We start from the raw sequence: 24,793 nt of genomic DNA, 5'->3' as shown, positions 1-24,793 counted from the left end.
GCCTTGTTGTGTAAGAACAAAAAGTAGGCATGGTTTGATGATGCAGTGTGCAGGGTTGGGCCAGTTAGAACTTTAATTGACTAATGTTATTTGTATGAAGTGGCAAAACAAATTTTATTTTATTTTTTTTAGTGTTTCATGTAATGACGCCTGTTTAGTGATCAGTGTGTAATAAGCTGATAGTTTCTGATTCTGGAATCCCCAGATGATGATGTCCAAAATATTTTCTATTCTATTCTTGTTCTATTTCTGTTTAACGTAAGTGTTAATTTTGGCATCAAAGGTTAGATAGACAGCAAAATTTCCTTTTGGCAGTTTTTGGTTTGTGGAGGTTCTTGTTTTGGTATTGTTGCAGAGATTGTGCACAAATGAATTGATTTTGCAGCATATTTAAAACATGGAACTGCACAAAATGAATCTTTTCATTGATGCACAGAAGAAACCAGACACCAGAATGTTTAAGAAAATTAATAAGGGTCTGACATTTACCAAGGATCAATGTTTTTGTTTTGCCATTTATGCATTAGGGATATAATAGTTTTCGTTACACACAAAAAGCTAAACAGATTCCATTATTACATAAATACAATACTGCCACTTAAAAATTATTTGATTTAGTTTGGGTTTCTTCTGTCTTCCTGTGTTTTGTGCAGGATTAATTAAATTGAGCAGGAAAACAGTCAATAATAAAACCAATAAATTGGATGTCTTCAGTTGTAATGATCCTCTGTCAGTGTGTTTGCTACAGATAATCCCCCTAATTAGAGTGGATGTATGCAGGAGAGTTCTGCTGAAGAGCTTTATCTGGAGACAGATAATCCTCATGTGACCAGGAGAAAGTACATGGGGGGCTGGTTCCCAGTTTGGGCTTCATTGTATTAAAGCAGTTAACTTTAAAAGTGTTCACCTAGGGGAATTGTAATGTAGGAAATGTAAACTGTACTCCCACCCCTTCTTACTAACAGAAATTAATTTGTAGTTTTTCCAAGTATATTCCTCTTTTTTCTGCTCTCTATCCCTTAGAGAGCATAGGCTAAGAATGCCACAGTCAGTTTTAAGACGTTTCAAATATTTAACTACACGAAACTTAACATTATACAGCAACCATTTTCTCCCTGGTACAAACAGTACAATATCTGTTATTGAAAATATAAAGCTGACATACTCTCGAATATTGTGCTCTTCCATTCAGTGAAACACATTTACATATTATTTAAATTGTCACGTATAGCTGTGGTTAGTTTTGGGGTAGAATCAGAATTGTATGGTGAACCTGAGGAAGCCCAGTAAACAATGAGTCATGGACCCTTTACGATTTGAAAGCAAAGTTTAAACTAATTTGAATTAATAACTTTCACCCATTTTATTAGCCGTTCCTAAACATATAGGTGTTTAAAAGGCCTACTTTAGAAACTTTAGAAACAAAGAAACTGTCTTTTACTTTTCTACACCTTTGCTGCCAAATAATGTGTACTGTATGCAGATACATCCATAGCTGGTGTAAAAGGATAATTGCTAGAGACTTGTGGCCTTTCTTCTTTGTGGTCTTTTATTAAAAGCTAATTTTTTACTTCTAAAGCATGGTGTTGCAATTTGTCAGCAGGATCCATTGCCCTGTGCTGAACCCGTTTGGTATTGATCTTTAGTTGGGTTGTTAGGGTTTCTTGTTGGCAAATATACTCAGAATGTGTTTATGTGCAGCTCATTTAAGCCCCTGACTTGCAGAGGCCTTCACCTTTGAGGTAGAACTGTAGTAAACCATGATCTGTGTATGGTGGTCACGTGAACAGAACTTTCTAGAATGTGAAGGCCTTTCAGTTGAAAACGTATTTGTTTGCGTCAGTCTATGTCAGTAAGTGGATATACAGTATATAGTACAGTAGGTTTTGATTCTGACTGACGGGAATGTTTTTGTTTAGTTTTTTTATACTTTTCTAGTTATATTAATCATATTGAAAAGCAAAACATACTGTATTCAGGTGCTAGTTCAGAGAGACATATTTCAGATTAGAATTAAAGAATAAACAGTGTATGGTTTTGTGGTTAAAGTTATCATTTCGAAGCAATGTGAGAGGGAAACGATAAACTACATGGAATTTGGTAGTGGAAAAATACATTAAAGTTATCTAGATTTTTCAAGTATTCCTGCCATGAACTTCGGAGGAAAAAAATAAAATTTAAAACATTTTTGTTGAACCAAACTTACTTAAATTTAATTACTGTTTGCATTTACATTTTGTAAGACTGATTTTGTGCATATTTGATAGGGTGACCTGTGGAATGTCAAGGCTGGTAAAAATCAAGCAGGATTTGTAAGAATGCAAAATGACAAAGAACTCAACATGAGAACAGAGCCTTTCTGTTGTTGCTGTGCTGATGGCTGGACAAAGTCACATCACTGTTGCTTAACCTTCTAGGTGCTCACACCCAGCAATTTCTAACTTGTCAGGATGTTACAGCCAAATAGTACTTTAAATTGAGCCCATGATCTGGATGAGCAAAAGTCAATTGTGCTTAGCACTGTCTAAAGCAGTTTTCTGGATTGTGACTTTATAGTGAATCTTGCAGATCATTATGGGAAGGTGTTCTTTTCTTCAGATTCTACAGGTGTGTAGTTGTGTATTGTATTGAATGTACAGGAGCCTTATGGAGGTAGCTGACTTAATCAGATAACTGTATTGCAAAAGCTGTGCATCAGGGAGCCATTTATTTTAGTACACATTCACAGGGGATCATGGGGAACACATTCTCATAGACAATAATATCAGAGAACTGATGAGCAATTGCTACAGCCTCCATAGGACTGCTATCTGGCATGCATGCTGTAGTCCAGTTTGTATCTTGATGAAATTTCATTGCACCATGGCACAACATTTTCTTAATGCATTTATTTGAATCCAATAGGTGACTATGTTTATAAGCATAGTATTTGTAGATACTAAATTGTGGATTTTGATAAAATACCTAAATCTAAAATATTTTGATTTGGGTTAGCAAAGGAAAATGTAACCTGTAAGACTTACAAAATGTGAATATGACTGTTGTTTAGTATGCCTAGATATTAAATGTAGACTACTTTTTCATTAACGTTTGCATTGCTTTTAATAAAGCTGAGAATCCTTATAAGAGATTAACACACTTTTCCTTTTTCTGCAAAGTATTTTCCATGGAACTTTGATTTGTGAGAGACTAATGAGCTCTTCCATTGTTCCATATAATATACAGCAGACCTGTTGTAATAGAAAAATTAGCTGTGATAAATGCACTTCTGTACATGCTGACTTGAAACTGAATTTCTCAGGTGAGAAATATTTTACTGGGTGTGCTGCAATAATTAAAAAAAATCTCATTGGGAAGAATGTTAAAATCTGAAGAGTAAAATGTTTAAGCTGCTTAGACGAGGATTAAATGTTTTTTTTCCTCTGAAAATCAAGCAGTATAAATCACTGTGAATTTTTCTGAAAAATGTATTGAATTTTGGAGGAAACAACAAAAACAGGAGCTATTTCTCATTGGAACGAGTCTGTCCTGCAAAACACTTCCAGAATATTCAAAAGAAATAGATTTATCCACATTCTGTTCTCGTTGCTGTTATGGTCTGTTTCCTGATATTATCAAATGTTTTTTCTCCCATTGATGTTTTCATTTGTTACTTTTTTCATTTTTGCTTACAAACAAACAGGAAAATAAGAGGATACTGTGCAGTAACCATACCAGACTTATTGATTGGATGTTGCTTTATAAATAAAAATCTTTATTGTTCTGTGTAAGGAAGCATTCGATCAAAACTTGTATATATAAAAACCTGTTTATATCACAGAGAATAAGTACTGTGTTTGTCAGTAAGACTACCATGCTGTAAAAGAGTATTTTCTTCCATTTTCTTACCGCTTCATCCAATTCAGGATCAGGGGAGGAACTGGAGTCTATTCTGGCAAGCAACAGGCACAAAACAGGACGCACCACCTTTAGGTAGAATTAACCTGCCAGAAAGTCTTTTGACTGTGGAAGGTAACCGGAACACCTGGAGACAACCCACGCAAACACGGACAGAACACACACACTCCATGCAGACAGCACCCCAGGTCCAGAATAGAACCCAGGGCCCCAGTGCTGCAAGACAGCAATGCTAACCACTATGCCACCCTAAGAGTATTTGCACATAACAATTTTGAGAATGTGTCTACTAGAAGAGGTCACTCTGAAAATACACATTCTATTATTAAAATCCGATTTAAGTCCAAATTATTAGTTATATTACTTCTGTAGAAATAGATAGTTTTATAGTAGCTTGATTGTTTTAAATAAAATATCTAAAATACTTTTTTTAAATAAATTTGGATTCTCTATTTTTGTTACTCCCACCCAATTTGGAATCAATTATTGAGTTTGCACCACTCCTTTGCGAATTCCAGTTAAAGTTGCCTAGTAGCGTGATCTAGACTTAAACCCTTGATTGCAGAGCACATCCTCTGCGTGCCTTCGGTTGTTGAGCCACTCAAGGGAGTTCCTGCTTTTAAAAGTTGACTTCCTCCAGCTGTGACTCAGAAAATGTTGACTGTAGTTGAATACGTGCAGAGGGCTCTATGGTCTTACAGTACACACCACCATTGAGTATACATAGTAGTTTATTGCCGTATGTACACGTACATTGGAATTCTTAATCGCGCTGATCTCTCGGGACATACACAGTACAAAAGGCAAAACCACACAATATAGACAGTACATTACAAACACAATAAATAATAACAACAAATAATAAATAATATAATAGATAATAGATAATAGATAATAACACAGGATCAGGAATTACAAGATCTTTGATTGTGGCCTGACACTGCTTATATATAATCCATCAAATTCAATCTTGGGCCATTATAACCTCATTTTAATTTCTCTACTTGTTCTTCAATGTATATAACCACAGTTTTTAAAGATTATTAAAAAGCTAATATCTGACTTCTGGTGGGTTTCTCTGGAGCTAGGTTGACCTTCAACAAAGTATATATAAATGTATAAAGTGTTATAGGACTTAATTCAAATCTTAAAACTAATAAAAAAAATAGAAGTGTTTTTTAGGTTTAATTTTCTGTACTTCTAAAAGGCAATTTTTTTAGTCTCAAGCACTGATCATGATGGTAACAGGAAGGATCATTTTAAGACAAATTCCCTCAAACTTTTGTGTTTTATACCACTCAGAGTCAAAACGTGGTTGATCAGATCCCCTTCAACATCTTTAGTTTTTTGGTGATAATTTCCAGTGCATTTAAAACAAAATAGTTCACACCATAGCTAAATGTTTGCTCTTTGCCCTTGAGTCTCCCCCCCCCAAGAAAAGAAAGATTAAATTAATCTGTGCATAAATTAAGTTTAATAAGGTGATATTTTTATTGTTTGGTTTGGAAAAAAAACAGAACCTAACCCAACACACAGATATACAATTTCTGAGAAATCTGATTAATCTTCAGAAAATGAATGTCATTTCGATCAGGTGATGCAAATAATTGAATTGCATATCATTGGAGGAGGAAATAGATGTCCTCACCATTTATTCCTGGTAAATAATGTTTTTTATGTGATTTGTTAGATATTCCCATCACTGCCATCATAGTAATACATTCAAATATGGAATGTGTTCATCAGGTCTTCTGATGCAGTTTTAATTTTACAGCTCCCCCTTGATGTGGAGTAAAGTAAATGATAGGGTTTGCAGAAAACAGTCTCTGAAATTATATCTAAATTGTTCCTCGGGGGGATCTGTTGGGTGAATTCATATGGGATGAACTTCTTTATACATAATGGGGGGGATACTCTGTGCAGTAGATATCAGAACATAAGAGGAAATGTGTTGTTTGGTGGGGAGCCAAGGAACCTGTTATTGACTAGGTTTTTCTTAAAAAAGGATAGTTATAATATTTCAATGCAGGTTTTTCATTTTTCACTCTGTCACCAAGAAGGGGTATGGTTCCCTAACCTAGACTTAATTATACTGTAGAATGTCCTCAAGGAGGTCTGAGGTGAGGTTTTGTTTAGTACTAGCAAGATTATTCTTGGAGTCCTTGTCTGAACTTGGATTAAAATCATTTTAAGTTAACCCAGTGAATATGGCTGCAAACCCTTTTCCTTTTTTCTTAAAATAACACATTCCTATTATTGTACGGCATCTTTAGCTCGGTGTATAATTGCCATAGTAACAAGAGAAAGTGTACACTTAGAAACTGCAGATAACCCTGAGCAATTCATTATTATTTAAAATACCTTGAGAAAAAATATAATAGTTTTTGAAACATGTTAAAATCTGAATGACAATAGAATGTTCGTTCGTGTTCTGCTTTTGAAGTGTGGTATACTAGTGTGCTAATGGACAGTAAGGAAATCCATTTGGATAAAAGAAAATGTCAGAAAAAGATAGCTTAATGAAGCCTCTAAAACTAATGGAGAAAAAAAAGTTAAAAGATTACCCATACGAATATAAGAGATATTGCAAATGAGGAGACGTCATTTGGCCCATCTTACTAATTAAGTGGTTTGATAAGTGAATATAAGTTCCATCCAAATTTTTAAAATTCAATAAAAGTATTCAAATAATAAAAAGAAAAAAAGAAGCACAAGTAGGCCTTTTTCCTTGATTTCTGGGGACTATGATTGCATTGATTTTCATTCTGTTTTTATTTACTATTCCGCTAAAAACTTTTTTGTGAGGTGAAAACCATTCTAAAATACTTTTGACACTCTCATATTTACAGACATTTTCTAAAAAAGGGAATTTACATTGCAAGGTTGCCCTTGCATCAGCTTTTTAGGAGTTACGGTACTGCTTTTGTGGGGATGTTTTGTCTGAAGTCCACAATCATCCAGCCCTTTGTGTAAAGAAGATGGAGTTTTTGGTATTTTTGTTGTTTAGATAGAAATACGTAAAATGGGCTTTATTTGTTCCTGCAATACTTTACCCCATAATTAATTGCACCAGTTTTACCAGCTCTGTTCAAAAGAGAGGGGTCTAATGAACAGAGACGGGTGAGCTTTGAATAGCAATCTGTTGTGCAACTTATGTTGAAGTTGGATTTTGTTTGACCTCATTTGGGAGAAAGGTGTTTATGTGGTGTTTGTGCTGCATGCTTAACCAAGGAGAAAATAGTTTTTAGACCGTAGCCTAGATTTTTTTTTTGTGGTTCTTAATTTTGCATCAGAGTGGAGTTAAAAAATTAAAACAAAAGATCTTTAACAGAAACCATGTCACATTTGCAGTTCTTGACTGTCTCTCTTTGAAGTCTCCCAGAAGTTTGTTTCAGAACATGAAGGTTAATGGGTTTATCCAAATGTAATTAATCTACTTCCGCCATATTATTAATAGTGCTAGGGCAGAGAACTTAAATGTCTAGAAATAGATTGTTTTGACTAAAGCAAAAGGAGAAGTGTTCAGTTAGAAAGGGTAAGAATAAACATGTTGTATATTATTTAATGTAGGTTTTGTAATATACAGTAAAGACAGTGATATGATCTCAATATTATGATCACTTTACTACATAACAGATTGAATCTTATGGCTAAATATTTTTCCTTGATTTCCATTATGGTGTTTTTTTTTAAAGGGTGTTATTACCTTGCGATATTGAAGTAAATAAATGGCTACCAACCAGATCAGCTCCTTTAAAGGTTTCATTTCTCACAATGCTGTATTGACAGACGTTAATTATGTATTTGTGTTCAGTGGCTATCATCTAGGTAAATATTACTTACAGAAATATTTTTTGGATAACAGATGATCTTTTAAGTTTGCAGAAAACAACCTGTTTTTGTTATATTTAGAAAAAATATAACCACAGTTGTGTGATGGTGAGCATGTTTATTCTGGGTGGCTGTCATTATTAAGCCCACAATGCCCCTAGAGTGAGAGCATGTTCCATAAATGTAAATACTGTACACTACAACATTGCCCAGTCCTGATCTTGTCCAGCCCTTGCTTTCTGAGTTGAATTTTGCAGCATTCTACAATGATCTCAAACATCTCAACAAAATCCAGTACTGTATACACACAAGAGTTTATGAAAATGAAGGAATTAACCATCTGTGTTTTCTGAATTTGGTGTTGGTTATTAGATCTTTAAAATTTGGGAAATAGAATTGTCGAGAAAAAGTAGTTGGCTGTCTGGGTTCAGTTTGATTTTATGTTTTTGTATTGTCCTTCCAGCAGGATTTTATTTGAGTTTTAAGCAGAGATTTACCGCAGTGAGATATCTTGTTTTTTCACATGCTGTAAATGTCATTTTCTATGGTGCCCATCTTCTGAGTTATTCTAATGCACAGATACACAGCTGGAAACATTCACATTATAGATTTAGTTTTTTTTTTCTTTCTCTCTCTGAAATATTGCTTTCAAAAAGCTTTACAAAGAAACAGCTACTTTTGAGTGAAATGTAAATATTCCTATCATAAAGCTTGTAATACTTTTCTCTGCATGACAGTTTTCTTCCTGTTGTACGTCATATTGCCACAATCCTTTAATGCCATTGCTGAAGCAAAATTGGACAATAGGCATTGGTTATAATGCACCATGTGTTTCACAGAAAACTACATCACATCCATAATAAAATTATGAGTTATATGCAATTTAAAACTGCAGGAATATAATATGCACAATTATGCTTTTGTAAATAATTTGAAACCCTGTGAGGTTTTAAGCCTAGTAAGAGAGTTAATATGCATGAATCTGGAGATAGTGATACGTGTTGTCCACACAGACAGCATTGTGGATGCCCAATGTGGAATGTTTCCTTCTGTGTTTTGTTTTTGCCAGAATGTATTTCTTTCAGCTTCTTTTATTTAGGAAATATTTTTTATAATCATCTTGGTATTAATTGCAGGTAGGTGTATACATGCGGTAGAGAAAATTAGAATATTAGATTTAATTGGAAAAATAGGAAGGAAGACATTATTTTTTACCATTCTTTTTATCACACTTAGGCTGAGGGATAAAGGCTGTACTGTATGTTTCTAAGATGTAATTGTTTTATGCAGGTATGTATTTAATTTTAATAACAATAAGTGCTAATTCCTGTACCAAGATCCAAGAGACCTCTGGCCAACTATTCCCGACCTTAACTGCAGGAGGCCATGTGCACGTTGTGTGCTGCTGTTTGGAGAATTCTAGTTACAGTTAAGTGTTTTTTGCTTATTGTAATGTTTTGCCAAATGTATTAAACAACCCTAAAAAAACAAATTTGAAAATGCAACCAATTTTCTTGTTACTGTATGACATTGATCAGACACTTTAGAGTTGAGACCTGTATGCAAAATGTTTTTTTTTACCAGAATGTATCGATTTACTTTGAAGACCAGAGTGCAAATTGTGACATTCAACAAACTGAATGTTCTGTAACCCAAGATAAAATACTAAATGCTTTTCATTAACGTTATATATAAGTCTAAAACCTCCTTGCATTATGACTTATTAGTTGTCTCTGCCCTTTTTGCTCTAAACAAGCTTTTTGCATATCCTTGGCAAACAAGTGAGCTAATTTCCTATTCTGGTCATTCTGTCCCATCTAATTCATTATACGTGGAAAGGACACTGAATAGAATTTCATTGCAAAATAAGGACAAATTTCAAAATTTCACTTTTCAAAAACATCCCATTTGGTAAGGTTCCCAGAGTGGAGTATAAATTGAACTATAAAGAAATAAAACCACTAATGTTGAAAGCCGAGCCATGGGTCAACAGTTCTACTGTAAGCCTTGCCAGAGCAGATCTGCTTACTGTGTATTATTTTACTGTCGATACTACGAGATGTGTGGTGTAGTTTAATCTTGTTTCTGTGAATGCCCTGAACAGACTTTTGAGTATGCTTAGAGCCCCTGGACCATTTGTTAAAACCCCCTGAATCAGTTCATTCTTTTGATCTACAGGTACAGGTAAATGAATCATAGAAATGGGGTTTTCTTGAATTCGCAAAAATGCTTAAATTGTTCTTACCCAAATGGAGCTTTTTATTTTCACAAAGCTTTTAATACATTTTTTTTCCCAAGAATTCAATTTAATGTGCAAACTCTTCCATTTTATTTTCTAATTAACGTTTGGGTAATCGGGGAATAATATCGATAACTTTTGTTTGCTATTTTCAGAGCCCATTGCTGGAATCTGATGGTTTGAAGCTTTCTGGTACAGCAGTCTGTGGGGATATAAACAATACCCTGCACTGTCTTAAGTTGAACTCTGAAACAACACATCCATGCAAATATGAGTGATTACTACAACATATTAAAAAAACCCATTTGATTCAGAATAATCCATTGTCATGCTATTGACTTGTTTACAGTGAAGAGGATATCAGCAAATTTCTCCTGTTTATACACTTGACTGGTTTTAAAGAGATAAGAGCAAATTAAGTGTTGTGTCCTTTGCTATGGCACTTATTCTGATTCTTCAAAGGATGAAAATCTGGTTTATGAAGCAGCCAGGAATATTAAGGGTTTCATGGTCGCGATGTGGTTTAGCAAGCTTTACAGTGCACAAAACTTTCCATTAATCCCTGACCTACAGTTTATTGTTGTAAACTGACAATGTGCTTTTTAAAGAAAAAAGTAAATAGATAGGTCTATTGCATGGAAAAGAATGTTGTTTACGGTCAGATTTATGTATATTATTTTTATCATTGTGAAATTCTTTGATTAGGTAAATATGGATTTTTGTTTTTAGTGCATATAGAGTGTATGTGAACAACTGGACTGAAGGTGTTTACTCTGAGTATGTTATATAAGAAATACAGAGCTAATAATAGGCTGCAATATGATTACATTCTCAGTTGTGAATATCGTCACCATAAAACTTGAATTTTCTCTCAACTTCCAAAGACATGCTGGCTAGGTTAATATGTGTCTTTAAATTGTCCATGTGTGGTTTTGTGCCCTGCAATGGGCTGGTGTCCTGTCAAGCATGTAGGTAATTTCATTTATTTACATTGTGCTTTTCATGTGGATGGATCCTAAAATGCTTTTCATATAGGAGAGCACCCACTTCATCCACTATCAAAGAGCCACCCAGTGTACACATTACAGCAGCTCAGGCAGAAATGTGAGAACACTTTATGAATTGAATTAAAAGAGAAAATTTAGATAGGACCAGAGTGTAAACTAACCAGGACACTGGGATTAACACCTCTGGGCCTCCTAAAGCACAGTGCTCCCTGTCACTATCCTGGGGGACTGATTTAGAAAATCTAGTCCAGAAAAGTGCTACCTACTGGTCCAGAGTCAACACCACTTATACTGTAGTGGCAACCTTGTTTTCCTTAAAGATCTCCCAGTACTGACCAGGTCCAGCATTGCTTAACTTCTAAGATCTGACAACAGATCAGGCAGTAATGCTTCTCAACTCCCTGCATTTTATGCTACAGGGATGAGCTCTGCATTGCCCCAGCCCTCACCAGGAATAAGTAGCTTTCTGATGATGGATGCATATGCTTATTACAATATGGTATTAATTTTTGTACTTTTGCATTTTTTCAGAATCCTGTTGGAATGGTGTTTGTCCTTACATCTTGTCTGAATTTTGTTTTGTTAATAATCAAGGAAAAATAGAAATGAAGAGGTGTTAAGTTCACAAGCACAAGTTCAGGTTTCTTTTGTTGTAATTTGGAAATTGAGCACAATTATAGTTGAAGAAGCACTAAAGCTGAAATCTGTGCCCAAAGGGAATAAATAGATTAGAGAGTATTCTGATCTTTTGGATTCTTTCCATATTCCTCCTTTAAAAATCTTAGTATTAGCTTCTTTCTTTTCTTTAGGAAGCTATTATTCTGGACCTTCAGCTGTTACTATCAGTCTGTATTGTAGTAAACATCTGTATCCACTTCAGCTGAAAGTAATAGCACCCACACTAGGATAACCTTGCAGAGTTCCTAATTTTGAATTAATTACAGGAATATTATCTAACAAAGAAGCACTTAAAGGTTGCGATATATCAGCTCTAATATTTTTTGGGAAAATAAATCTGCAAAAATTTGAACTGGTAACATTTCAGAAAAACAAAAATAATTTGTAAGACTTTAAGTGTTATTAGCATTGTTGGCGGTGAGTACAAAGAATTAAAAATGGTGACTATTTTCTAATTTTCTAACCTCTTCTTCCGGTTCAGGTCTGAGGGGGAGCCAGAGCCTATTCCAGGCACAAGGCAGGGTTCACCTTGGACAGGACACCAGTTGATCACAGGGCAGATACACAGACATGCACACACTTTTACAGTACCTATGGTCTTTTTTTCCCCAGAACAATTAACTTACCTGTGTGTTTTTGGGCTATGGGTGGAAATTGGAGCACCTGGAGGAAACCCTCTCAAACATGGGGAGAACATACAAACTCCATAAGGATAGTACCCTAGGTTTGGAAGTAAACCCAGGGAACCACGCAGCAATGCTAACCACTGGACCACTGTGCTGCCATGATGGCTTTTTTGATTTTCAGTTTTCTTTTCAATGATCTATCTTTTTTTTTACATTCTTCATTCAGAATATTATAAAACCTTGGCATGTACTGTAATTTTAGAAACCTTTTTTTTTTAGGTTTTGCTGGCTCATGTTAAGGTCATTTGTTTGTGTGTGACATACTAGGCATAGACATTCTGTGTTGTGCACTTTTTGCCACAAATACCAGCTGTCTTTGGATCAGAGAGTGGTTTAATTGAAAGGTAGCGTATCCCTGGGAACACTGTTCTTTGAGATTTGCTTGGACCTGTCAACCATGTGCATGACAGAGCTGTGCCTACATTACAAGCTCTCTTTATATCCAACGTATTTTAATGCTTCTTTCAACTTTTCATGCTGTTTTTTTTTTTAACCGCACAAGTTATATTTATTGGAATGAGCTTGGTGGCATGCACAACCATTAAAGACTTTGTGTCTTAAAAGCTTTTGCAAGGCGGAAGAGTAGCGTGTATGCACCTTCTAATGGACTCCAGCTGAGTAAAGGCATTTGTATACTGTGTTATCAACCAGACCAGAAGCCAGATCAGTTATTTGACCTTCAGTTTCCTCACCAATGTACTGTTTTACAGAGTTAAGAGGGAGAAAGTCACACAAAGGTCACAGTTTGCTCTGGAAAATGACAAAGATCAGGACTTTTTCCAGAAAATAACCTTAAGGCCACAAAACAATTTCTGAATATAAATGTTCCTTCATCTAAAAATATTACTTCCATGAAGAGTGCAATTTATACATCACGTAGAGATTTTCTATTTTGAGTGTATTGTGAAAGAAATGGGAAACGTCTATATTGGGGTGAGGATGTGATTGACATATTTTCAAAACTAATATCACAGATAAAAAAAAAAACTTTTCTGTCAGGTTGCTCCCTTCCAACCTTCTGTCCAGCCAATTTTAATCACCTGTCCTAACTCCTGTTGGACCTGGCTCATTTTAATATTATTTTGTGTCCGGATAAGAATGCTGTTGTGAAATTCCATAATTGACTACAGCACTGATAAATATTATGTCCATTGTAGGTTTAATTTGTACAGTATATACTGTATACAGGAGCAGCCACTCATAATGCTTGGGGTACCTTCTGGCATACAACAAAAAACATTCCACTGTATGTCAAAAGGTACAGCCCAACACCAATTTCTTCAAATCTGATGCAGGATTGCACTATTTTGTAAAATAGCAAGGTGTGGTGTAGTGAATCTTAAATGTATTAAAGCTGTGTGTTGCTGTCATGCAGCTTTATTTTTATTAAAACAACTGAAATATTTGTTATCCAATTTTTACTGTCCTATGCTAGTCAGATTGTGGAGTAACACAGAATTTTTCATTTTTTTCATTAAATGCAGTATACAAAATTATTAGTAATATAATTAGAAAACATAATTTTATTTTTAGGTTTTGAGTGTAAAATATGTATAGTGGTTTTCAACACATACTGTATGTTCAAAAGCAAATAAACACAAACAAAAAGACTCAAAGAATGACTTACATTTGTGAATTATAACCTTGTCAGTGTGACGCATTGGTGGATCAGTGGAAGAATTCTTGGCCACACGAATCATATGGGCTCAGTTCTTGGCCAATGCCCAGATCTTTTCTCCAATAATAAAATTTATTTTTAATGCTATTTTGACATTTTATTAATTTTATATATCGCAGTATGTTAAAAATTAAATTAATATTACAAATAAAATAAGGGCTATTTCACAAAACTTTACTCCATCATATATATAAAACATAGTTTATTGCTATGGCCCGTTGTCCATGCAATATGTTTTTTTAGGTTTACATACACATTAAAATATCTATAATTTATCTTAATGCTAATTTGAGTAACAAGTAATTAGGAAACATTATTTTATTTATTATTTTTTAATTTTCTTCTGCTCGTGTGCTGGTGACAACAGACTACCTGCAGTGAAGCACTAGCACTGGGCTGGACAACAGCCAGGCAGTACAGGGACTCGTGACATAGACACCAGGAAACCTAGTGGGTTTTATGGAAAATTGGAGTTCCTAAGCTAATTTAGCAATTATAGTCTATTTCTATAGCCTGCCCCTCTACGATTGATGTTAACCCATACACCTTAGCAGGTAAAGTGAAATATTAATATTAAGTTTAATTGCATCTAGATTAAGGCAGTGTGCTGTAATAGTTATTTGCATTATGGATATCTGTGGATATTACTTCACTGATTTTTTTTTATCTTGGTAACTTTACTTATTTTGACAATTCATAGCTTAAGTAATAATTTACTGCTTGATCCCACTGTTTTACTGCTTTATTTATAGAGCCATTTGTAGCTAACGTTCTTTTTCCAAAATAGCCACAACAAGTGACCAAGAATTTGATGCAGATGTTTATGAATAATGTGGAATGCACTACTACTACCAGCTATAAAAATTTCCCTTTAGTTACATGGTTGTTCCATATTAATATCCCATGTTACATGGATTAAAAAAAAAACGGATTAAATGAAGCTAATGTTTTCACTAACATCTAACGCACCACAAGTGCCACCTATCGATCTGTGGCTGCTTTGGCCAGTGTGACAAAATCACACCTCAATATGCTGAAGTCATCTTGCGGTGGCAATGACTTTTCACAGGCAAACTGAGCGGCTGCATCAGTGGGAACAAGAAGAGGTTATTGGAATTTTACAATGTGGAATGAATGGAATTAACTTCCACTTTTCCCTCTGAAGCTTGCATACTGCACAAATGCACAACTCCACAACATGGCTAGACATATTTTGGTATCAGACCACCACACCCGTTTCTGCAGGTTTCTGTTATATGAGTCACATAGGAATTACTTGATTTCAAGAGCGACTCCAACTGTTATTAGTGTAATTTATACTCAGTACTGTTTAGAACTATATGTAGACCAAGCATTTAAATGTATACATCTCCTAATCCCTGCCTCTTCTGCTAACTTCTGTTGATGATTTTGTTGCTCCATTGACGAATAATATTGATTGGACTGAGTCTGCAGGGCTGCCATTGACTTTGAAATAGAGATACACAACCTACTTCTGACTGTGCCAATACCTTCATATTGAAATTAACTCTGCTCTACATGCCATCACTCTAAACTTGTTTTAGAACACTATTAGACAGGTAAGCATTCACTGGGACAGCTCAACCTATTTCTATAGTTCTCTCCATGTCGGTGTCTTCATAAAAGACATGAATGTAGTTCCTTATTTACATTGTATTAGTTCTATAATTAGGCTCTTTCTCCCTTAGGCTATTAGGATATTGGGATCTTAATTGATGAGATCTGCCATTTTAGCTATTCCTGTTTGTTATTCTGTCATCTTAGCTATTCCTGATCTCTTTGCTGGAGTAATGTGTAGGAAGAGTAGGAGGTGGTATCAAGGGACTATTATGTCATCTTGTACCTTTTAGCCTATGGTATTTTTGGCAAATTTCTTCACAATATGATTTGGAAAGATGTTTATTAGTTGTGGTTTAAGACACAAAAAACAGAAGTTTAAGACTTACAGAACATCATGGAATTTGAGCTTATGTTTAAATATCTGTACTTTTTCCAGAGAAGCTCTCGGTTCTAGGTTATAAACCTACTTCTGAGATGTATTTATGAGGTTTATTTCAGACATTGTAAAACTAAGCTCATGGTAAAAAATTGATCTTTTAAACATCCAGATATTATCAAGTTTTGGAATATTGGAGCTGAAAATGTTAGTAATTTTAGTAATTTTTCTGCTTCAAGAGCCAGATGTGTAAAATTATTAAAGCTTAATACATTTCATTTACAGGCCTTGACTACAGAATAGTTTTCATTCAAGCATACAAATAAACATTTCCCTTTGCCGTGTGCACGTTCTTTAATAATATCAGATAAGTTGCTTGGAAATCCTTAAATCTGTTCCAAAACCATTAAATCAACGTCTTGGTCTCTTTAACTCATTCATCTCTCTTGTATAGCCTAGTCAATCAAGCCATTGTAATCTAAGTAATGCTAAAGCAAGACCTTTGATAACGTCCAGGAATTTAATGGTTTGACTGATTCAAAATCAGATTCTTTCTTCAATTTTCTTTTTAACTCTGATCTGTGAAGGAAGTAGCTGCTGGCTTGATCCCAGGGTGACGGTTTTTAGTGCTTGTTTTTTTTTTTTGCTCTCAAGCTTTGTGCTTTTGTCCATATGGCTGTGAAGACATTCTAGACTGCTTGACTGAAATTGGTAAAGCAGTTTTATGAAGATGTGGTAGTTTACTGGATGCTTTCCACTTTCTTTGCACTTAACTTCTATATCTTGCACAAGCTTTCATATTATTCTGTTTTAATAGAGATTGAACGTGCTGATCTAAATCAGCACACATGTTTAAGACACTTGAGTTGCGATTTTTTTAGAGCATTTGAGATTGTTTCATGGACATACTTATTGCTCATATATTTCAGACTCTTGAAAAGGGGCTAGCTTTTCCTGCTTTTGTGTTCAGCTTAATGCTTGGGTTTTACAAATAACAGGAGGCAATAAGGCCCAGCTAGCTCCCACAGTTGCAACTGAAGGATCTGACCCAAGGATCTTATTCATCTGCTTCTTCGGATATCCCAGAGGATCTGTTTCAACTTTTTCAACTCAATGTGAATGAGGAGCTTTTAGTAGACTCCTACAGCTCTTTGTGTGCAAAAGTGCCTTTTGTTCTCAGTCTTAAATGCCCTTACCTTTTATTTACACTATTTATTCCCTAGTCCATGTTTCATTGTTGATCCTGAAGATGTCCAATTAGTTGAATTTTTTGGGTTTTTCCCATTCCTGTTAAGAAATTCCATCTTTTATTTTCACCACTGTTACATCAGATTTCAAGTGATGTTTTGACATCTTCAAAATGTCACTGTGGGTAAGTGATTCAGTAAAGTTTAAAGTACTTCATTGCTGGATATGGAGTGTCTGGGTAAGAAAACAAAACTGCTTCAGTTGTTGTAGGGGAGACTCCCCTCGCACAGCCTGGGGTGCTTCTCATGCTTCACATTGCGTAGCATCATCTTGTTCTCAATATCCTGGTGAGAACACAGAATTACCCTGCAGGTTTGAGTTAATTTGTTTTATTTGGACTTTTTATGAATTTAAAGCTTGTCATTTTGAATGTAGTCTTATAATAAATATTTTCAATTTGGCATCTCTTAAGTGTCACTTTCTTTGCATTTTGTGTATCAGTGGTTTTTGTTTTTGTCACGTTCCTTGTCTTGAATGGAGGGTGAATGCATTAGCCTTACAGTACATATTTAGTAGTTGGCATAGAATTTTGTAATTCATAAGGGAATATGATGGAAGTAAGATTAAGATGGAAGTCTGTGTAAATTAAAATATAATATAAAATGAGAATCTAAGTAACAGTCAATAAATAGGCATTGATGTTTGCTTCTAAGTAGTCTACATTCACATGTAGACATTCATTACATGCAATAAATGAATGGTCATACTGGAAGAGACCTGGTCTATGCATGTGTTGTTTGAGTAACCTGGATTAATTTCCTGGAAGATTTTAGATGCCCGTTTGTTAATCATAATTCTTTTGTTTGAAGTGTTTTTTTTAGATACAGTAGGTAGAGTATTAAGATGTACAATGGATATAAAAAGTCTACACACCCTTATTGACATGCAGGTTTTTGTGATGTAAAGCCAGAAATCAAGATAAATCATGTCAGACATTTTTCGATCTTTAATGTGACCTTGTAACCAACAAAATTCAAGAAAAACAAATAGATAGTTATTAGGAAAAAATAATTGAAATTAAAAGACCTACAACATCCTGGTTGCATACAATAAGTATGCACACCCTTTTGTCATGGGGCCTGTAGCTGTGTTCAGAGTTAACTAATCACATTCCAAATCATGTCCAAAGGTAAGTAGCATACACCTGCCATCAATGAAAGTGATTGATTAACCCAAATAAAAATCAGCTGTTCCTGTAGGATTTCCTTGAAACTTTGATGGTTGGGATACTGGGGTGGCCATAATCTGCAAAGAGCTGACAAAACATCTACGGGATATTGTTGAAAGGTACCTATCAGGAGAGGGGTATAAAAGAATATCAAAGGCATTTAATGTACCATGGAGCACAATGAAGAATATCATCAATAAGTAGAGAAAATGTGGCACCACAGGGACATTGCCAAGATCAGGATGACCCTCCAAAGTTGATGACAGGATAAGGAGAAACCTAATCAGGGAGGCTACCAAGAGGCCTACAGCAACATTAAAGGAGCTGCAGGAATTTCTAGCAGGTATTGGTCACTCCTTGCATGTGACAACAATCTGTATTCTGCACACGTCTGGGGTATGGGGTAGGGTGGCAAGACAGAAGCCATTTCTCACAAAAAAGAACATCCAAACCCATCTAAAGTTTGCAAAAAAAAAAAATACATTCAATCACCCTAAAACATGTGGGAAAATGTCTTATGGTCTGATGAGTCAAAGGTTGAACTTTTTGGCCTTCATTTTTAAAGATATGTTTGATGCAAAGACAACACAGCTCATCATCCAAAGAATGCCATGCCTACTGTGAAGCATGGTGGTGGAAGATCGGAAGATCAAAGTCTTGGAATGGCCCAGTAGAGCCCAGACCTCAATCCCATAGAAAACCTGAGGAATTACCTAAAGAGGGCTGTGTACAGGAGATCCCCTGGCAATATGAAGGAGCTTGAACTTTTTTGCAAGGAAGAGTAGGATAAAATTGCAAAGTCCAGGTATGCAAAGTTCATAGAAACGTATTCACAAAGACTTACTGCTGTAATAAATGCAAAAGGTGCTTCCGCCAAGTATTAGTTGGGGGGTGTGCATACTTATACAACCAGGGTGTTGTAGTTTTTTTAATTTCAGTGATTTTTCCTAATGATTTTTTTTTTTGCAAGACTAATTGCAAGGTCACATTAAAGATGGAAAAATGTCTGACATGATTTATCTTGATTTCTGGCTTTGCAGCACAAAAACCTGCAATTGTAATAAGGGTGTGTAGACTTTTTATATCCACTGTAGTATTTAACCAAAAACACTCTTAAATCCATTTTATTATTGCATTGAGCCTTTTTTAATTTGTATATGTATTTCTTTTCTAAAAATCTTTACACAAACTATATTAAAAAAAACATTCAATCATTAAATAAATTTAATTTTGCCACTTGAGATGTATCAGTTTCACTTTGTTGATAGTATTCTCTTATTTTACCTTGTTACCTTGGTAACAATTAAAAATTCATGTGTGTGCTGACATACTGTCTCTTTGGCAGTCTTTGCAGTTCAGCCTGCTAGCCAGCGAGGAGTTAATGTACAGTATGTGACGGGACACAGTACTCTGTGGGGAAAATGTATTGGGGAGCTTAATCAGATCAGGAGGAGTTTGCTAGAAACAGATGCATTACATTTTGACAGAATATTTAGAATTAAAATCATATGTGGAGTGCTGATGGAAAACTGCCAAAAGCACCAAGATGCTAACTCCTAGTATCTTACTCAGTGCTACAATAGAATTTTTAATTAAATAATTTTTCAGGGAATATTACTGTTATGCAAACTCCATATACACTGATGCACAAGGCCAGAATCGAACCAAAGAACCTGGTGCTGTGGTTCTTTTTACATTGCCTAAAAAGAGTGTTTATATGCAGGGGTGTCTTTTTCTTGTCCATAGAATTGTATAACTAGTGATCCTGTTCATTTGAATGTGAACATTCAGCAGTACTAAATCTTTCTTCACATGCACAAGTCTTTTATACTGTCCTTTTTAATTAATCAACTTGCACATTCCAGCCTAATGAATGTAATGCCTTTGGCCTTTTCTATTAATGTGTGCCATTACATGAAGTTTTATGTGCACAATACTTCTGTCATTGTATAGTTCATTGATTCTGAATGAAATGATAAAAACCAAATGCGCAAGCTGAAGTTGAAACTGCTATTCACGTTGTAAAAATGCATAGATATACATGTGGATATCGTATACAGTACACACTGCGTTGGGGTGTAGCCGAGCTTCTCCAAAAAGGGCAGAATAATGAGGAAGGTGGTGAACTACATCTCTGCATAGAATGGGCAGCATAGTATAGGCAATTAACTTAATAGAGTGCCTTTGGGAAGTGGGGGAATGGGAAAATACTGTATTTGAACCAGGTTCCCTGCAATAGAGAGGGCAATGCTAAACACAAATCTCTATAAATACTAAAACGGGGATGAAATCAGAGGTAGATAAACCACACCAACATAGGTAGAACATGCACACTTCACCACCATGTCGTCATACTGGCACAAATACAGAGCAGAACCTAAGTTGTATATTCATTTATTTCATTGCCATTTCTCAAGTTTTTCAATGATATTGCTAAATTATACGACTACTATATTACTAAAGTTTTGAATGTATTGACAATTGGTTTAGCAAACATACTGTATAAACCTAATGCTGTTTCTTTTCACTTGCCTGTAAAGATGGACATACTGTATTTTCTACCACTGGATTATAATGTTTAAAGTCAAGAGTTGTATTTTGTATATAATATACTACAGTATATGCATTTCCGTTCAGCTAACAGTGCTGCTCAGGATCCTTTTATGATCTCTAACATTTTACATGTTCAGTTTACTACAAGGCTTCTGGATAGAAGTGTGTAGCACCCTGCCTTTCAAGACTGCACAAAAAAACATTTATTATTAAATCTAATAAATATTATTTAGCTGCACTGAGATGTAAAGTGAATTAACTATGAGTAAGTTAATATTCAGGGTCAAGTATTTATATATGTGTGTCTACTGTATGCAGTATAAACACAGCATATTCCTTTTCGTTTTACTGACTTTTACAGCATTGTATGAGTTCCCTCTAGTGGTTCTTATTGCATATCCTCTGAATCTATGGCCAGTACAGACAAATAAGTCCTTTACACCCCATGGATATAAGAATACCTGTCAATATGATTTTTTTAGAAATAACTGTTATTTATCCTTATGATAACATAAAAAGAGCAGGATGTGTACAATAATTAAAGATATTGTAAGGATTATAGTTCTCCAGCATGGGTGTCTGTTAGTGAAGTACTGTAGTTTTCATTATTGTTTTTTTTTTCCAATGGAAAAACTAAAAATAACACAACGACCCAACATCAAGCCCCTCCTATTATAAAAACCAGAGGACCTCTAAGCACAAGCTTAAACAGTAATGATAGAAGTGCTATGCAATAATCATTTGACCATCAACGGCAGTTACCCCAAGCCTGTTCCCTATTTACAGTATAGATGTGAGTGACTAAAAACTCCATATGCATATGAAAGTTCCAGTGATACCAGGGAAGCCATGTATAGGCTCTCAATGCAGTGCTATCATTTTTCTTCCCTACCCACACCAACCAGACATCTGTAAGAGGCCCGTAGAAACTGTTCTTACTGTAAGTCTAGTAGTGTGTGCTTTAACGGTATGGTACAACTTGCAGAGCGTAGGGGAGCGAACATTTTGTGGCTGTGATGGTTGGGATCCTGAATGATGGATTGGGCTTTATTGTGACAACAGATTGTGTGAATCTCATCGATTGATAGTAAGTAACTTCCTGTAATCCTCGGTGCCATTGCCAGGATTTGTAGAGTGTCTTTGCTGTGTATGGTAGTATTGCTGTATCATACAGTGATGCCACTAGTGCAGAACCTTTTTCTGGTACTGTACTAAAAGTTTATGAGTAGCTGTTTCCCCATACCACATTTTTTTAAGCACTGCAGAAAGTGGAGTCACTGTTATGCCTTTTTCAGACTATATTACATGTTGTGAGACCAAGCCAAGTCCACTGACATCTGCAGTCCAGAAAACTGAAGCAGGTGACTGTTTCAACTGTTGTGTCCTTGATGCTGATTGGGGGCATGGCTTCCTCTCTGTCTCCTGAAGTCCACAATGAATTCTTTTGTATTGTTGGTATTCAGGGCTAGGGTATTGTCAAGATACCTAGTTAGATGCTCCACCTCACTCCTAAATCTGGACTCATCATTGTTACTGATCAGCCCGATAACCATGGTGCAAATTTGATAATATGGTTGCTGCTATAATTGGCTGTGCAGTTGTAAGTGAACAAGGAGTGCACTTGGGGAGCACCAGTGTTTAGGTTAGCTGTGGAGGAGATATTGTTGCCAATTTTGATCACCTGTGGTCTGCCCTTCAGGAACTCCATTACCCAGTTGCAGCAAAAGTTGCATAATATAGATTGCTGAGTTTTAGGACCAGGTTGGTGGGAACAATTGTGGTAAAACCCAAGGTGTAATCTATAAACAACATCCTAACATGGGTGCCCCACCTGTCTGGGGCAGCATGTAGTGCTACAGATATGGCTTCAATGACTGACTTATTTGATAGTTAGGCAAGCTGAAGTTGATCAAGGGTGTCTGGGATAGTGTGATTTATATATAAGGCTTTTCATGACACTTCATGACCACTGAAGTTAGTTTGTTTAAACAAGTTACGGTGGTCTTCTTGGGCAGTGGCACAATTGTGGTTTTCTTGTGAAGCACTCAAAGACAGAGAGGTTAAAATGTCTGTATATACAGGAGATAACTAATCTGCACAGAGTTTAAGGACTTGAGGGGAGACACCTCTGTCTTTGATGCTTTGCTGGTTTTCACTCTCTTAAGGGCTCTACATACCTCATGTTTAGAGAGCTGTAACACAAAGTCCCCTAGTTCAGTAGGAGCTTTGATAGTGGGCTCGATGTTCTGAGCCTCAAAGCGGGACTAAAAGGTGTTCAGCTCATTTGGTAAGGATGCATCAATAGAGGAAATCATTATAAGTTCCCGAAATTCTCTATGTAGGGAAAATGGGTGACATTTAATAGTGAGGTATTCCAGGTAAGAAGTGCAACATTTGTAGATAATTTCTACATCAGTGCACCAAAGGTTACTATTCATGAAACGCACTCAAACTCCTTTTTCCTTGCGGTATAATCAGTTATGCACTCCATTCTGTGTAGTGTGAATCCAAGAGTCTGTCCAGCAGTATCGGAAACAACACGCACCAGTGGAGTTTGTTAATCTTACAATCAACTGAGTACACATTTGCAAGCAGAATGTTGCATCCTCTTGCAAATGTGTCCCCATTTTCTCTGTGCTTCAGACGAAAAGCCATATAGTTTTGTTTCCACTGAAGTCGGGTCCGAAGCTCTAAATCAGTTCCAAGAGTGTTTGTTGAGCGTACTGTAGGTGACGTATGCGTGCATATCATTTACACAGCAAATGAGACATGAAATGAAAATAAATATAAATGAGAGAGCAAAGCATTGCTATGGAATGGCACCGTCTTGAAGATTTAAAATATTTGGTGAGGGCAAGGGATATTTTTTGTTCAGAATGATGAGTAAAGAAGCAAAACTGTTATAAAAACAACTTAAGTCACATTGCCAAAAAACATGAAGGTGTGAACATGGTGCCCCCTGGACAAAGGATTAGCGATTAGCTTCATACAGGTATGATGGCTTCCATAAGGAGTCAAGTACTGTCTTTGAAGAAAAGTCAGGCAAAGCATTCTATACTTAGCATTTTTGGAAACCCGATTTATAGTGTCCCAAATTTTGTCCCAGAGTATTTATTAATCTATAAAATTCAAATCCTTGTACTGAACACATATTACAGTAGCTACAACATTGTATGATGTCACTAATAGAAAAATACAGAGGAATCTCTTCTGTTTTGCACATAAAGACAGGCAAGTAATACTTGTGTAGACAAGCTGCAGCTCAGGAACTGGCATAGTTGGAATGGAGATGTACAGTAAGTTATAAAAAAAAAGAAAGAAGAGCCAGGTAGCTCACAATGGCATTGCAAGTCTTAAAATGAAAAAAGCAAAGATAATCTTCATTAAAATGATTTATATGGAATTACAGTATTTTTCATTTCGTGTTGTATGTGCATCTTTCTGATGTCTCAGTATTTCTGCAGAGAAGACATTATGTCCTGTGTAACACGTCTTATACAGTATAATGCATGTACTGTGTATTTGTCAGTGGGAGTGGATCTTTACTACTATCTGTTTGGCCTTTTGATGTTTGTAAAATATAGAACAGATAGGCTCTGACTTGCTCAAAGTTCAGTGTGTTTTGGATTTCAGGGTCTTTTAGTGCGTTACCCTTAGTAAAATAAAAACAGCTGGATGTCTCTCTGTTTACTGTAATGGAATGCTAGATCGGTGCATCAGTGCTGGATCAGCATCATTAAAGTGTAATGGAAAGGAACACTGAAGCATACAGTATATGACTGAATATGACAACTGTAAAGGATTTATTGAGTTAAAAGCAAAAACATTGGCACGTTGAAGAACAGATATAA

General features: G+C 35.6%; 1 protein-coding gene across 1 annotated transcript in view; it reads left to right on the top strand.

Moving 5' to 3' along the window:
- Nucleotides 1-24,793, top strand: part of gbe1a (glucan (1,4-alpha-), branching enzyme 1a) — a 379,113-nt gene that overhangs the window by 8,340 nt on the left and 345,980 nt on the right. The gene's annotated exons all lie outside the window — the stretch shown is intronic.

Source organism: Lepisosteus oculatus, chromosome 5 (genome assembly GCF_040954835.1).
Source record: "Lepisosteus oculatus isolate fLepOcu1 chromosome 5, fLepOcu1.hap2, whole genome shotgun sequence".
In the NCBI taxonomy this organism is placed as follows: domain Eukaryota; kingdom Metazoa; phylum Chordata; class Actinopteri; order Semionotiformes; family Lepisosteidae; genus Lepisosteus; species Lepisosteus oculatus.
The sequence above is the reverse complement of the archived record's forward strand: the minus strand, read 5'-3'. Positions and strand labels throughout refer to the sequence as shown.